This window comes from Rattus norvegicus, chromosome 1 (assembly GCF_021556685.1).
Source record: "Rattus norvegicus strain SHRSP/BbbUtx chromosome 1, alternate assembly SHRSP_T2T, whole genome shotgun sequence".
Lineage (NCBI taxonomy): Eukaryota > Metazoa > Chordata > Mammalia > Rodentia > Muridae > Rattus > Rattus norvegicus.
In genome coordinates, this window is record NC_141534.1 from 151,219,855 (window position 1) to 151,236,721 (window position 16,867).

Consider the following 16,867-nt stretch of genomic DNA (forward strand, 5'->3'; position numbering starts at 1 on the left):
TACTAAGATACCTGGATTGGCCTTGAACTCACTCAATAGAGCTTAACCTGTGTCCTTTCTTTGCTTTTTGTTTCTGTGATTAGCATCATGACCAAGAATAACTTGGGGAGGAATTGGGAGTTTATTTCATACTGCACATTACAGTCCATCACTGAAAACAGTCAGGGAAGGAATGCCAGAGGGATGGAACTGGAAACAGAAACCACAAAGGAACACTGCTCACTGGCTTGCTCTAAGGCTTATGTTCAAGTACTTTTCTTATATAGACTAGACCCACCCATCTATGGATGATGATGCCCACAGTGGACTGGACTCTACTGTATCAATTTGCAATCAAGAAAATGCCTCATGGATATGCCCACAGGCCAGTCTGATGGAGACAATCCCTCAACTGAAGTTCCTTCTTCCCAGGCATGTCCAGTAGACCACCAAGATTAGCTATCACAATTTAGAATCCTCCTACCCAGCTTACTTGATAGCTAGAACTCCAGGTTTGTGTGACAGATCCAGCTTATACAAAATTTCAATGTATGTTGCCTTTACTTTTCTTGCTAATTTTATGAAATTTAGTCTTTCCTTAGTATTCTTAGGTGCCAGGGTTTGAGATCCCTAAAATTGGCTGAATCTGTAGATGTTCAGTCCCTTATATAAAATTGCATGGTTTCTGCATTTGGCCTATGCACATCCTCCTATATTCTGTTGTTACATATGATAACTGTGATACTATATGTGATGTACATTTTTAAAAATAGGTTGTTATGATGTAATTGAGAGAAGAATGGTAAAATAAGAAACCCATACACGTTTGCAGACATGACCTTGCTATGTAACCAGTTTGGCCACTCACAGCCATCTTCTTGCCTTACCCTCCTCAGTGCTGGGATTATAGGCATGTATCATCGTATCAGACTTATTCATTATTTTCTAATATTTAAGTCTGAGATTGATTAAATCACAGATGTGGAATGCACAGACATGGAAGGTCGACTGACTTGTTTGATAGCAGGATCGCTTTAGCAATGAGAAAACTAAAATCTCCAGGAGTTAAGTAAATTAGTTGATCAACATTACCTATATACATTACCATGGTCAGGACTTGAACTCATGGCTCTTTGTTATAAGTCCAAAGTCTTTGTTTCTTGTCAATAAGATCTTATTTACCCATGTGTCTTAAAGATTATAAGAAGTACTTAATGAATTTCAAGGAAGAGAAAAAAATCAGACTAGTTGCTAAATCTCCTGAGCTGGCCTGCATGAGATTAAGGGTTCTGTAGCTGAGAACTGTGGCACTCTAGGTAAAGTAGACCATTAGTGATTCTGTAGCTGAGAACTGTGGTACTCTAGGTAAAGTAGATAGATCTTGAGATCTTGTTGAAGTTAGCACAAACATTTTGTCCCATAGCTTAAGAAGCCATAGTGTATGCCAATAGTGAAGTAAGCAGAGCAACCTTTCACTTTCTCTACAGAGGTCCTTGAGCCTCTGAAAACTTAGATCATGGCAAGCAGGGTCATGGAGTTTTGTTTTATGGGTTTTTTTTTTGTCAAGGGTAATTTTGATAATTTAAAGAAAAATCCAAGGGCAAGAAAGCTGTAGATCACAGCAGCTGCTCAGAGGAGGAAAATGGACTCTAGAAGAAAAAGAAAACTCATTCCTGTGCTCAGGTACAAATGGGACATTTATGCCCACTCCCACTCTCCCACTAAGGCTTAGGAACTATTTTATAAGGGGGGAACAGAAAGATATAATAGCCAGAGGTCAGGGAGGACCAGAGTGAAAGTGGCTTTGAACATGTCAGGACTTCTGCGATTGCCTGCATTAAACCCCTTTAGCACTTTAGATCCTGATCCCAGACCCCTAGCCATCAACTTTCAGTAGTTCTTTCAGGGTGTGGTCATCGGTAGGTCAATCACCTTCCAGTGAACAGGCTCACACTCCTGATGAGTGTATGGGCAACACAAATTGAACTAGGGTGGTTGAATAGCCAGAACTTGTGTGGCATGTCCTGAGCAGGCCTTGAACTTGTTGAGCCAGTCCATCAGCAGGGTGCCTGCTGGTGGGAGACAAAAACCTACAAAGCCTTTGTTATAAGCTGTCAGGCTTTTGTTGGAAGCTAGACATCTTGGAAAACGACCATCTTTATGACCTAGCCATAGACCCAATTCCATATCTGTCTGCCTACCAGGGAATCTGTCTAACTTCTACCATCTCAGTGGGAAAATGGGAAAATGGTCTATAACTACTGCTTAAAGGAGTTGAGGGAAGAGTTGGAGGTGAATATGATCAAAATACATTGTATGAATTTCTCTGAGAATTAATAAAATATTATATTAAGGAAGGCAAGCAAAAGAAAGAAATAATGACATGCTGAATTAAAGCACATGGTAGATAAACATCACAGGGTAGAGAAGGGGGCTTCAAAGAGCCAGTAACTTAGCCCCAGATACCAGAGAAAGCATGCTTAGAACAAAGATGGAAGAAAAAGAAATATTACTTTTCTGAGTAAAACAGAAAAGTGGACATATTTATGAAGCCTCTTGGCTGGGCTACTGTAAGCTATTGCTATAGTCGCAGAATCTTCTAAACAAAAAATTTCAACAATTCACAATGTTTGAAAAACAAACAAACAGGTGCCAGTGATGGTGATAGTGGTGGTGGCAGCAGCAGCAAATGCCTTTAATCCCAGCCCTTAGAAGGCAGAGGCAGATGGATCTCCGAGTTTGAGGCCAGCTTGGTCTATAGCTTGGAGACAAGACAGCCAGGACTACATAGAGATATTGTGTCTTGAAAAACAAAATATATTAATAATTAACACAAATAAAAATAAACAAAAACAAACTAGCATAAACGTGCTAGGTGTGGTGGTGTATGCTTTTAATTTTAGCACTTGGGAGGCAGAGGCAGAGGCAGAGGCAGAGAGGCAGAGAGAGGCAGAGAGGCAGAGAGGCAGAGAGAGGCAGAGGCAGAGAGAGGCAGAGGCAGAGGCAGAGAGAGGCAGAGGCAGAGGCAGAGGCAGAGGCAGAGGCAGAGGCAGAGGCAGAGGCAGAGGCAGAGGCAGAGGCAGAGGCAGAGGCAGAGGCAGAGGCAGAGGCAGAGGGAGGCAGAGAGGCAGAGGCAGGCAGAGCTCTGTGAGTTCCAGGCCAACCTGGAACCAATTCCAGGCCAGCCAGGCCTATGTAGTGAGACCCTGTCTCAAAAAACAAAAACAAAAATCATAAACATGCTCTGGTTGTTGAAGGACCAGTAAAAATAGAATACATGTAGATTGGTATCGTCTATTCTAAGAAGTGGTAGTTACAAATGCTATTTTTCAGATTCCTGTATGGCTAGAGAAGATATGAGTTGTTTTCCTTAAATTGTGTGTGTGTGTGTGTGTGTGTGTGTGTGTGTGTTTATTTTGTAACAGTGAATTTGATAAAGTGAAAGATAGTAGGGCTATATAAAATTGGAGGTTGCCAGTGGCAGCCTGATTTAAGAGATGGCTTCCAGTAGGTGACAGGGGTGGCTGCTTCCTGCTTCTGAAGCTTCCTGATCACAAAGAAGCAAGAGATGCCTTTAATACATAGGTCTCTGTTGTGGTTTTGAGAGTCCTTCGGGGAGGCTCCTGCCAGTGTTTGCTTTCTTTGTGCCCTCAATGATTCTATGATCTGTCTTTAACCCTTAATAGACACCTTTCTGTTTATACTAGCTGGGGCAGATCCTGTGGTCTGTAGCTGAGAATTCTGACTAATACCTCATGTCTGTAGATGGGCTCTTCCTGGTTACTCATATCATAGTAGAAGTTGGCTTGCTGCCCTCTACTGGGATCAGAATATACCACTATCTGGTGCTAGAGCATTTCTCACTCTTGTCTGATACATGCAGAAGTCCAGCTGCTGGAGCTAACTGGATCTTATAGGTGGGTGCTGCTCCTAATAACCCTTGAATAAGGAAAAAAGGAGACAACAGCTGTCCACTTTGCTACTGGAAAGTAGAGAGTTGTGTTTGATCATCTCTTTTACTATTCTTGACCCAATGGCCATTTTCTCTGATTCCAAGTTCTTTGGTTGAGTATAATAGAATACAGTGTGTGTGTGTGTGTGTGTGTGTGTGTGTGTGTGTGTGTGTGTGTGTGTGTGTGTGTGTGTCTGTGCAGTCATACATGATTACATGTATGGGGAATGTTACAGCTTAAACATTGAGCAGAGCCTCACCCCTTGTTTTTAGTCTTTTTTTAAATTTCTGCATTTTGATAGACATCTTGAAGCTTTGCTGGGTCTGAAGCTACTGCTCTTTTAGAGTTATATAAATACAAGCTATCCAATCTAGAACCTAGACCTTTTTTTTCCTGGCCTTTTCTATTTATTGTCATAATCACTCCCAGACCAGGTACTTATGGTAGGATCCAATATAAGAGCAGAAAAATTAGAACCACAATTGAAGAATTTCTGTAGACTCTGAGTAGGTAGGTCTAATGACTTTTTTTTTTCAGAGCTGAGGACCGAACCCAGGGCCTTGTGCTTCCTAGGTAAGCGCTCTACCACTGAGCTAAATCCCCAGCCCAATGACTAACACTGTTAGATTCAATCACAGCAGATCCCCATACTCTTAGATATTTGTCCAACTTGGTTAAAAACTATGTCAACACAAAATTCTTCACAATTGGGCTGGGGTATAATAGGTTGCTTGCCCACCATTTGTAAGGGTATGACTTTGATGTCCAGCATCAGGAAAAAAGAAAACAAGTCTCTAAACAATAATAAATCATGAAAATCTGCACATAAATATTTGAAGCTTTATTCATACTGCCATAACTTTGAAACAACCAAGATAACTTTGAATAAAAGTTATGGTTCATTGTCATTTTCTGTTTGGTGGCTAGTAGAATCACCTAGGAGACATAGCCCTGAGCCTTCCACGAAGGTGTTCCCAGGGAGCTTTGACTAAGGAAGGAATACACACTCTGAATATGGACAGTTCCTTTTCATGGGCTCAGTTTCCAGACTGAATTATGAGGAGAAAATATCAGGAGATCTACCTTCCCATCTCTTTGCTTCCATACTGCAGACAATGTAACCAGCTACTTAGTACTCCTGCCATCGGGCCTTTCCCACTTCCATGCACTTTATCCTTAAGAGGAGAGCCAACACAAACCCTCCTTTAAGTTGCTTTTGTGAGGTATTTTGTCACAGCAACAGGAATAAGTAATACAGAGGTAGGTAAGTGCAGTAGTAAATGGATGAACGATAACCACAGCACGTCTAGATAAATTGACACGTCAGCGGTTAAAAAAAAGTTCTATCAGCTGATGAAAAGATGAGGCACCTTAACTATGACTAATTGAAAGAATCCATTTTGCATACTGTGCAGGTTGCTCAATTTCAACTCTAATGAACCTTGAGAAGGCAAACCATGTATCAATGGCTGCTGGGGGGTGTGGGATTGTAAGGGCTGAATAGAGAAGGATGAGAGAATGAAGTACAGAGGGATTTTAGAGCAGGAAAAACACTCTGAGTGGTGTCATAATGATCTAGGTACAAACCCATGAAATGTCCAATACCAGGACTTGATATGGACTGTGGACCTCAGGTGATAGTGGTCTTTCCATTCTGATTCATGAGTTTTCACCAGTGGAGTGTACCATGATGGGTGCTGGTGTGTGTGTGTGGGCTGCCTCTTTGTGGGGGAGAGAGATCACATTGGCAATATCTGCATTTCATACTCAGAGAACCCACAACCACTCTGAAGAATAAAGCCTATTTGAAAATGAAATGGCTAACTCTTCTTAAAGCCTCTTCTTATTTCTGGGGGACTTTTCATATGCTAGTCAAACACACTATCACTGCTACGCCCCACCCCTTCCTCTCTTGGTACCAAGTTATCCCATTCTCAAAGTGAAAATAACTTTTCTTTCTATTGCAAAAAAAGGGTATGGTTGTTTTAAAGATAATTTTATTGGGGTAAAGTTTGTACCCATTTTAAATTCACCATCTGATGTGGGGTTTTGGGGTTGTTTTCAGTTTGATGAGTTTGCACAGTTGAAATCCCCATCTGTAACCACAAGCCAGCACACTGAAGATAAAGAATATTCTTACACCCTGAACACTCACCTCCCACTCTACACAGCAGTTTCCAGACTGTAGCCCTGCAAGCTACTGATTCCTTTTTTCTGCCTTCCTAAGACTGGCGTTGCCTGCTCAAGAATTCCACATAAACAGGTTATGAGGCACAGACTGTTTTTCTGTCTAACTTCTTTTACTTGGTGTAATGTTTTACAGTTTCCCATGCTGTTTCCTATCTTAGCAATTCCTTCCTTACAGATGAGGGTTCCACTTGTGGTTATTTGTGTGTTTATCCATTCCCCTCTGACAGGCATTTGGGCTTTTAGCTTTGAGTTACTGTGAATGAACCTGCTATGAAATTTGAGTATACTTCCTCAGGAAGACTATATCTGCCTTGAGTACACTGCTGATCCTATAATTATGACCTATGAGGGGAGTTTTGTACTCATATTTATGAGGACCCCTGGATTCTTCCAAAGTGACCTCACCACTCTACTTTTTGCTAGTACAGTTGAGAGTTCCAGTTGCTTTGTTTTTCTTTGCACTTGATAGTGTCCATGTATTTAGCTTCTGCCCCCATGGAAAACATGGAGAGGTAGTCTCTCTCTCAGTGTGTTTTTGATTGATGTTTCCCTGTAGGTTCATGATGGTAAGCTTCGTTAATTGGCTTATTTCATGATAGGATTTAAAATGGCATTGATGGCTCAGTGGTGGAGAGCACTCACTGCTCCTCCTAGAGGTCCTGAGTTCAGTTCCCAGCAACTATATGGTAGCTTGCAGTGGGATCCAATGCTCCTCTCTGGTGTGTCTGAATACATAGACTGACAGTGTATTCATATACAATAAATAAAAATATAAAAGAAATAAATCTAAAATGGCATTGAAATCCTTTACCCATTTGTAGAAGTAGGTTTATGTTGTTACTGAATCTTAAGAGTTCATTATGCATTCCAGGCTCAAATCCTTTGTCTAGTGTGCCACGATTTTCTGTTCTCACAAGCCACATCTCATTTAGGGCTCCCCCCCCCCGCCCCGCTCTTTTTGACAGGTTCGTGTGAATATTCAATTTTTTGAAACCCAATTGTTCTTTTGTTTTCATTTACAGATTATGAAATGGGCTGACTTGCTGTTGCTATTGTTAAAGCGAGCACATTCTTGCTTTTATGAACTCCAAGGCCCTTGTAAGATAAAAATTGAGAAGTGGATATCTGTTCTCCAGAAGTAAAGAATTCTGGATAGGAATATTCCCATGCCTGCTAGAACACTCCCTGAGTCCTGGACACCGCACCCCCGTGTCTCTTGCCTCCTGCTCCATGTCCAGCTCTTAAATGGCATTTTGGCCCCTTGCCTTTGTTTTGTCCTCCAGTTCTGGGAGACCTCCTCGGAGTCTTTCAACCCACTACTCACTACTTGAGAGTGAGAGCTGGTAGGAGCAAGTGGATGCCGGATAGATTTTTGTATTTTCATTTTAATAAGTTAAATTGCTGGTTACTCTTTATAGGGTTTTTAAAGCTTTTTTTTAATTCTTTTTTTGAGATTGGGTCTCATATAGCCCCAGGTTGGTCTCAACATCAACAGGCAGCCAAGAATGAACCAGTTTTTAATGAAGTTAGAAATACAACTCACGACTTAGTTCTTGTTAGATAAGTGTCGTACCTAATGAGCTAAGTTCCCAGTCTCTATAAAAACTGAAAACATGGGGCCTAGTGAACGTATTTCAAAAGATCACCAGAGGAAACAAAACTCTTTTCATCTTGTTTTGAGTGTGCCAAGGCTTGACCTCAGGGCCTCATGGGGGTTAAGCAAATGCCAGTGAGCTATACCCCCAACTCTGTTAACTCATAAACTATAAGAAAAATGGGTACCTTTTGAGATTATTCATCTTCAAGAGTGTCAAATGGGGTCTGGCTGCTGCTTCATCACAGAATAGGTGTGTCTAAACGTTTCCAGCCACACTGCTGATGATACCAGAGAGACTAGACTTTTAGGAACTGGAAACTGCATATCATTAATAAGTTCTCTTCAAATATCTAGGGTTAAAAAAAATTCTTTAACTGGGATGAAGCCTCAAGGGCTCAAAATGAGAACACTGAGCCATGAAAAATATTAGTAAGTCAAAGAGCTGACACAACTTGGTTGAACTTTTAATGGAAGTCACTTTAGTGAGGTTTAAGCAAGACCCCCAAAGCCATCTTACCTCATATGTTTTAAAGAAGATACTTAACTTTTAAATGTGGTCAATTTTTAAAAATCTAATAGCTTTGAATTATATCCTTTTGGCTGATTATACTTGACTGAGTTTCGTTTTGAACCATCTAGGAGCCATTTTTGCCCAATGTTTTTCAAAGTTCATTACTGCGTCAACTTAAGAAGGCTACTGTGATCACCAGCTCTGGTTTTCTTGTGACATGACTGAGTAGGGAGCAATTAACTCCAACTAAGTGGAGCAGGTCAGAAGCACAGAGAGTCTGCAATTAGATAGGCTTAGTGGACACCCGGCTATGAAACCTGAGAGGGTGTTTCCAAGTGTGTATCCGTGGGTAGCTTCAGATGAGTGGTGGGCCCCTAGGATGAGTGGAATGGCAGGGACAGGCTTCACACATCCACATCTACATAGTAACATGGCTTTCTCAATATTTCAGATTAGTTTACCCATGTCATCCCAATAGCCTGATTTCCAGAACAGGGTTGGAGTATATTGGCAAAGAGCAGGGTCAGACATAAAATAGAATATGGTATCTCAACATGCAGCTGGACGGTTGTGTTAGCTACAGTGAAAATGACCCACTTTTTTGTCATCTGTGTGTGTGTGTATGTGTGTGTGTGTGTGTGTGTGTGTGTGTGTGTGTGTGTTATGCCATGCATGTGGAGGCCAGTGTACAACTTGCCAAAGTTGATTCTCCCTTTCCACTGTATGGGGTCCCAGGCTTTTGCACCTGTCACCAATTCCCAATTTCTGTTTTAAATTCAGTCAGAGTGAAAACTAAAAGCAGAGATCAGCTCTGGACACCATATTTTGCCAGGGAGAGCCTATAGGAAATAGAAAGAATTCTGTACCAGTGGAGCACCAGAATGGGGAAGCCTGACTAGCTCTACCCAGAATTCTAGGCAGGCCATCAGGACAGAGAACCAGACACAAAGGGATCCTTGTCTCTGTAACCTAGGGACCATGATCCAGGGAGGCTTTTAACGAGGTTCCTGTTTTCAGTGGTTACTTGCCTATCTCTTGTCTTGGAGCACAGTGTAGAAAAAAGTCTGCACACTGAAGCCAGAGAACCATCCTCACACCACAGGCATACTGGGAAGGAGGAGCACCATGGCTTATGTAGCCCAAAAGTCAAATGGTCACTGAGATAGAACTTCCTGCCTCCTGTTACATGTTCCTGCATAGCTCACCTGTCAGCATGTTTGAGGGATATTTGTTTTCCTTACTTTGTTTTTATTATACCTTCTTACTGAGTGGGAGGAGATTTTCCAAGATTGCCAGCCAGTCCAGGAACTTAGTTGTAAAGAGTTAGGAAGTAAGGGTGTGGAGAGGGAGGACGGATGAAAAAAAAAAAAAAAAGCCACCTGGACTGCCAAAGGCACTTGTCACTGTCATCACAAAGCTGGGGGAACCTTTGTAAACAATGTGACATTTCTATATTTTGAAGCTGCTGGAAACCTGTCTTACCTGTGAGATCGCCTCATCTTGATAATGACTGTAATTGTTGGGTCCTTTGCCAGCCATGACCTAGCCTTGGTAATGGTGCTGAAAACAAGCCTGGAGCCAGGCAGTCTGCACTGTGTAAGGGGGCCTCTCAGGCACAGTGCACACCAGGCAGCTGGAAGGATGTCAGACAAGTCAGAGGTGTATGTGGTGTGTCTTCCTCCCAGTGCTTCCTAGTTTCGGTCAGAGGCAAGCACTGCGCACACCAAAGAAGTCTGGTTTTAGGGGACTGCCTGGTGTACATTACTGTTTGGCAGTACCCGCCCCCCCCCAGGAAAAGACTCATATCCATATAGTATTACAGAAAAGAAGACTATACATAGTACAGGGGAAAACAATGCTGACTGAGAATGTAGCTCAGTAGGATGCATCTACCATTCTCAAAGCCCCAGGTGTGGTCCCCCAGGACTTCATGAAATTGGTAGTACAATCCTGTAAGGCTAGAACTCAGGAAGAGAAGTGATGGGAGGATCAGTTCAGGTCATTCTCAGGTATACAGCAGGTAGCCAGGATAGCCACTCCAGATCCTGTGTCAAAAAGCCCTTAAGAAGATACCTCATTTCTAGGATGTGAGTCTTTCCACAACAGTGGTGAGGGGGTTGGGGGTAGGGTGACAGAGCCAAGTGATTACTTGACAGAGGCAAAAGCCAGATGGACAAATACTAATTTATAATGAGTTTACAAAGGAAGTAAAACTTTTAAATTATCAGAACTAATCTAGTGTTTGTATGTCATCCCTGGGGAAGCAGGGGCAGCAGGAGTTTAAGGACATTGTCGATTACGTAGCCAGTTCAAGGCTGGGCTGGGCTATAGGAGATGATGTTTCAAGAGACCAAAAACCAGACAGACAGACAGACAGACAGACAGACAGACAGACAAAAAGTGTTCTTGAGAGTAGATATTGCCAACTAACTGTACAATACCCAACTTCATATTTTCTAAGACCTACAGTCCTGAATACACTAAGGCTGCCCAGCTAACCACAATGCAGTGTGTGAAACTTAACCCCAGTAATATCCCAGTAGAGGGTAGGTTGGTTGCCATAGAGACCCCACGGATAGCCCTGTTTCTAGATCTGGCCTAGTGTTGTAGACTTGGGAGCCCCTCAGGGCAAACAGCGAGTGAACTAAGGAGTCATCTGCTATTACCTGTGGAGAGTGAATGGAATGAGAATAGAAGTAAAAGGACTAAGTGAGGACAAGAGACCGGGCAGGAAGAGGAACTGGAAAAAGCCAGAAACCCATACTCTCAACTGTCAGGCCAGTGAAGAGCCATAAAGAAGACAGCAGTCTGTTTGGACAGTAGTCCTGTCCTCCACAATGTGGAGGCATAAGGAGAGAGAGAGGCAATCCTTGCTGGGGGAAGAGAACACCACAGCTCCTGCCCTGTGTCTGGGACTGACTCAGTGATCCTCTGAGCCTCCGCTCTCTGTCCTGAGGGGGCTGGGGTGACACAGGGAAGCTGGGGACACCTGCTGTCTGCCTTAAGATAACAGATTCAGTTCTGGGATAGTGTTGCTTCTGTACGGTATAAACAGGCAGTGGCTTCTCAGAACTCTGGCAATGCTTCCTTTGCTGTCTTCCCCCTGACCAGTCACTCCAACCTGAGTCACCCTCAGCTTTGGTCTGATACCTTGAGGATGTGGACTCACAAGTAAATCGTTCAAATACCTGGCATCTGCATTTCATGTAACTGTACCTCACTAAGTTAAACATTTTTTGGAGGGCAATACGAGGGCTCAGCAGGTAAAACTGCTTGCCTTACAAGCCTGATGATCTGAGTTCTACTCTCAGAACGCACATAAAGGTGGGAGGGGAGAACTAACTCCCACATTTTATAGTCTCACCTCCATGTGTGCACTGTGGTACTGGTAAGCTTTACTTATAGACACACACACACACAATCACAATAAATAACTTTTTGATTTATTACAATTATTCTTAGCATGTAAAGTAATATAAATATGTTTAAACCTTACTTTAAAATGTATATTTATTGGAAATACATCTCTAAAGGAGATAGGTGGAGAAATAAAAGTTATTAATTTTTATTTACTTATATGTCCATGGCTAAAGGTTTTAATTTCTTTTGCTAGGGTTTGGCATAAATTCTCATTTTCTTTTGCTTTGGCACCCAGAAAATTCCATGCCATTAAGTGAAGATACCAAGATCTTCACGGGAAAAGGAAACTGGTTACTCAGCTTTTTACACAGTGGTTCATTCACAGGTAAGTCACATTTCAGAAAGACAAAACAAATTGTGTGGGGATCCTTTAGAGTTCAGTGGAAAGAGCCCTTACAAGCATAGATTACATCTGCACCTGGCTTTTAAAGCCTCCTTGGCACTTCATGGTATTGCAAAGTCCACTGTTAGGAGCTTAAAGTCAAAATCTAGGATTTGGGTAGGACTGCCCAATGCCCGTCTACTACCCTTTATCCTCACCCTTCAGGACTGAGTTCAACCTCTTCTAAGACTTCAGGGCCATAAATACATTCGTGACTCCCTACTTCCAGTCTAAACCCTCCCATGCTCCTGCCCCACTGCCCTAGCTTCCTGGAATGAATGCATCTCAAACTGCAGGAACCTCTCCTACCTGGCATTTGACATGCCCTTCTAGGATTTCTTACCTGAGTCATTGTGCCTCTCACTTCTGAGGTTCCCCCATTCCCGCGCCACTGGTTACTGTGGGCAGATTCTTTTCTCATCCATTTTCCATTTCTCCCTCCCTCTTCTCATTATTCCCCACTCCCATCCTGTCTTCTATTCCCTTCCTTCTTCCTCTTCTTTCCATTGTTTTTCCAGTAGGAGAAAGGATAGTTTATTAAGAAACCAGAAACAAATGAGTCTGAAAATATGCCAGAGGTGAGGCGGGTGAGGCCAGGCTTTTTCTAAAAAACAGATGTGCCTTACCTCAAGCCCCAGGGTTCACAGGCTGGGCTTTACTGACCCTCAGCGACCTGTCCTGCTCATCATCCACCCCCTTCCTTTCCAGATGCTTGTTGATTGCATTCTGTTCAACCTGAAACAGGGCGTTTTCCCCCCCCAGATTCTGTTTGCTTTCCTCCCTCATCCATATGCCTGGATCATTTATCTGTGCCCGCTTCCAGCCTGGCAAACTCCTACACATGCTGAAGCGTCAGCTCCCTGTAATCTTGTCCGGGAAGCTTTCCAACTACCCCATGTTCCTGGCTATCAGCTAACTTGGCACACGCGGATAGGATTTTCAGGCATTTTCCTGACTCCTTCACTAGAGGGAGTAATTCAAGGACTGTACGGTCCCTCCCCAAACTCCAGTGAAAGAGTTCTTTATGATGCGGAGGACGTTTGTTGCAGACACAACCCTCACTAACCTGCAGGTGTTTCCAGAGAAGAGTTGTGCGAGGTCTCTGGCATTTTGTTCCCAACTCAGCATTTGGTGTTGGCCTGAAGCATTTCCCAGTCCCATGTCTAGGAATTCATACTGAAATGGACCCTGATCTAAAAAGGCTGCGTTTTCTAATGCAGTCCCACTTGAGAACAGGAGATGGCACTCGTGAAGGGCTGTTAGACTGACCCTCAACTTCCTGTATTAGCCTCTATGTGCATAATTTGAGATGAAGAACTGCAATTTATTTAGACACCTTCCCTTCCCTCTCCCTAAACTCATTTTTCTATCCTCTTCCTGTATAAAAGAAAAGCTGAGCTATCCAGGTCTAAGGAGTTATTTTTGCTTACAAGCTAAAACTAAAGCTCTATGCCGTGAAACCTTGTTCTCTAAGCATGGGTATTGGAGTCTCCATGTCAGAGCACCTGCGGTTATCTACACCAAACACTGGCTGCACTAGTCTTTCTTCATGGAGGACAAGGAGGTATTAACAGGACCCTACCTTTCCCTGGGGATGTGTAAACTGGTATAGCTGTAGGTGGATTGTTGGATTTCCTATAGATCAGTGGTTCTTACCCTTCCTAAAGCTGTGAACCTTCCTCACATTGTGATGACCCCAACCATAAAATTATTTTCATTGATACTTCATAGTTATAATCTTGCTACATCGCTACTTCATAACTTGCTACTGTTATGAATTGTAATGTAAATATCCAATATGCAGGTATCTGATGTGTATCCCTTGTCCCCAGAGTGTCAAGACTCACAGGTTGAGAACCACTGCTGTAGATAATGCCCTTATCCTGTAAGTAACCCCAGTTAGCTCATTGGTTCATCCAGCTAAGCTGGAATAAAAAAAATTTTTTTTTGGTCTGTTGTTGGCCTCGTTTGGAATGAATAGGTATTTGTTCATTCTTCCCTACGAAGAGTTAATGCTATTAAAACAAAATATTTTTGATTTAATATTATAAAACAAAAATATTTTTGTTTTAATATTATAAAACAAAATAAAATATTATTTAAAAAAAAGGAAAAGAAGCACCTGGTGTGTTGGTTCATGATTTTTGTCACAGCACTCAGAAGGAAGAGGCAGGTGGATTTCTGAGTTCCATGCCAGCCTGGTCTACAGAGTGAGTTCCAGGACAGCCAAGGCTACACAGAGAACCGTGTCTCAAAAAGCCAAACAAACACCACTTTCCTCAAAAGAAAAAAGCTAATGCTTCATGCTAATAAGCCCCGAAGTGATTCTGTTTAGCTATTTTTCTCAGTGTTTTTGATACAGTGCCAAAATACTTGTTAAAGGCTGTTTGAGGAAGGAAAGGTTTATTTTGTTCAGAGAGTAAAGTTCACCAAGACAGGGAAGTCATGTCAGCAGGGACAAAACGTCACATAGGACCCTCAGTCAGAAATCAGAGACAATTCCTGCTACTTACTAGGAGATTTGCTTAAGGTTCTCAGTGTGGACTGTGCCCAAGAAACTGCACTTGGAATATGAGGACCTGCCTGTGCTTTGCAAACTTGGAACCACTATCTTGGGCCCCTTCACTTCTACCTGAGATCCCACACATGACAGCATAATCCTTCTAATGGAATGGGAGAATCTAGAATATGGACTAGTTCATAGTGTGCCTGCTTGGCACATTAGAAGCCCTGAATTTGATATCCAGCACTATGTAAGTCAACTATGGTAGCACATACAATCTCATCCTTCAGGAGGTAGAGGCAGGAGGATCAGGTCTGAGGTAATTTTCAGCTATAAAAGCAGTTTAAGGACAGCTAGAGATACACTAGACCCTGTCTGAAAATTAATAAGGAGGAGAGGAAGGGATGGGAGAAAGAGGATGCAGGGCAGTGGGGAAAAGAATATCAGCTTTTGACCTTCAGCTCCTCTGCATTGACAAGGGTGGCTCCTGCAGGATTCTGCAGATGGGGCTTTGCTCATTGTAAGAAGCCTTTTATAGTTACCAGCAAGGCAACTGCTGGAACTCTGTGTGTCCTGACTGAGTTTTGTTACTCGATAGCTGGAGTCTGAGAATGTGAGGCAGGTTCTAGAAGAAGCTTCTAAAACCTAAGGTTGTAGAACAGTGCGGGTGGAAACTGTTAACCAGGATAGAGCAGGGACGTCAAGGATCACAAAGAGAGGGTGTTTCCCTTGAAAGTGACAAGTTACCAGTCAGATGTAACTTCCCACTGGCACTGGAAAACAAAGATTCTAGAGGTATTTGAATTCATAGAAGATTTTTTATCTTTGGGGATTTAATAAAAAGGATTTATGGGAAGAATTACACTCGAAATAGAAGTGTATGAGATCCTGGGCACCTCACCTCCTTCATCAATTGCCAACATTTTGACCCATTCTTTTTTTTCTTTCCCACCTTTTATATTGTTTTTCTAGATCATAAGCAACTCTTACCATGATTCAGGAGGCTGCAGAGCCTTTATAGAAATCTAACGTAACCATCAAAGAAGTAATGCTGAGACAGAATTTGGAGTTGCCCCATGCCTGAGTTCTCAGGTTACTGCACTGGGTCTAGATAGCCACAAGCTCCATGCTTCTGCCCCAAATCTCTCCTGCCAAGGCTCAGCCACATGGGATATCCTCTTCACATGCGTGTGTGTGTGTGTGTGTGTGTGTGTGTGTGTGGCCACACTGGCCACACACACAGAGTGGCCACACACACACACACACACACACACACACACACACACACACACCACACTGGCCACACACACACACACACACACACACACACATACCACACACTGGCCACACACACAGAGTGGCCACACACACACACACACACACTCACAAACCCCATACATACGTACATGCACATAAATTGAGAGGAGGGGCTTTATTAGGTGATGTAGTGAATAGACTTTAAAGTCAGCTTTATAGAAAAATGAAGCTGACATCTTCTAATTTGATCTTTTTAAATCTACCTAGTAGTGATCAAGTGTTTAGTCCATACTTTGATCCCTGATTAAACTAGCTGTGGACCTCCCCTCAAGTAGTCAAGATTGGTGCCAGCAAAGTTGCAAATAGTCATCACCAGCAGGACTACCTATGAAGATCAAAGAACTGGGCCACCACACTCATTCCCAGAGATGCACAGAAACATAACAACCTCACTTTCCACACTGGATTTGTTTTGGTATAGTTTCAAAGACTGGAGAGATGGCTCAATGGTTAAGAGCACTGACTGCTCTTCCAGAGGTCCTGAGTTCAATTCCCAGCAACCACATGGTGGCTCACAACCATCTGTAATGGGATCTGATGCCCTCTTCTTGTGTGTGTCTGAAGACAGCTATACTGTACCCATATACATAAGAATAAATAAATCTTCAAGGTATCCAGAAAGTACATTTCCCCTATTATACTCTCAGATCAAGGTCTACCTTTTGTTATGTTTAAGGTAAATCCTTCTCTCTATTTGTCTTTCTCACTAAGAGATACCAGCAAAGTTACAAATAGTTTCTATGACAAAGAGGAGGGGAGAGTGAGAACAAGAGATGGGGGGAGGGGAGGGGGGAGGGGGAGGAGGAGAGGGGGAGGGGGAAGGAGGAAAGGGGGAGGGGGAAGGAGGAAAGGGGGAGGGGGAAGGAGGAAAGGGGGAGGGAGAGGGAGAGAGAGAGAGAGAGAGAGAGAGAGAGAGAGAGAGAGAGAGAGAGAGAGAGAGAGAGAGAATGCTATGTGGTACTGGGCATCATCAAACCCAGGTCTTCCTGCACACCAGACAAACACTTCTTTCAAC

General features: G+C 42.8%; 1 long non-coding RNA gene across 1 annotated transcript in view; it reads left to right on the forward strand.

The window, feature by feature from the left end:
* Window positions 1-16,867, forward strand: part of LOC134485145 (uncharacterized) — a 62,742-nt gene that overhangs the window by 35,588 nt on the left and 10,287 nt on the right. Inside the window, exon 3 of the long non-coding RNA XR_015651849.1 lies at window positions 11,886-11,975. This is a non-coding gene — a long non-coding RNA (uncharacterized LOC134485145). The remainder of the gene's footprint in view (window positions 1-11,885; window positions 11,976-16,867) is intronic.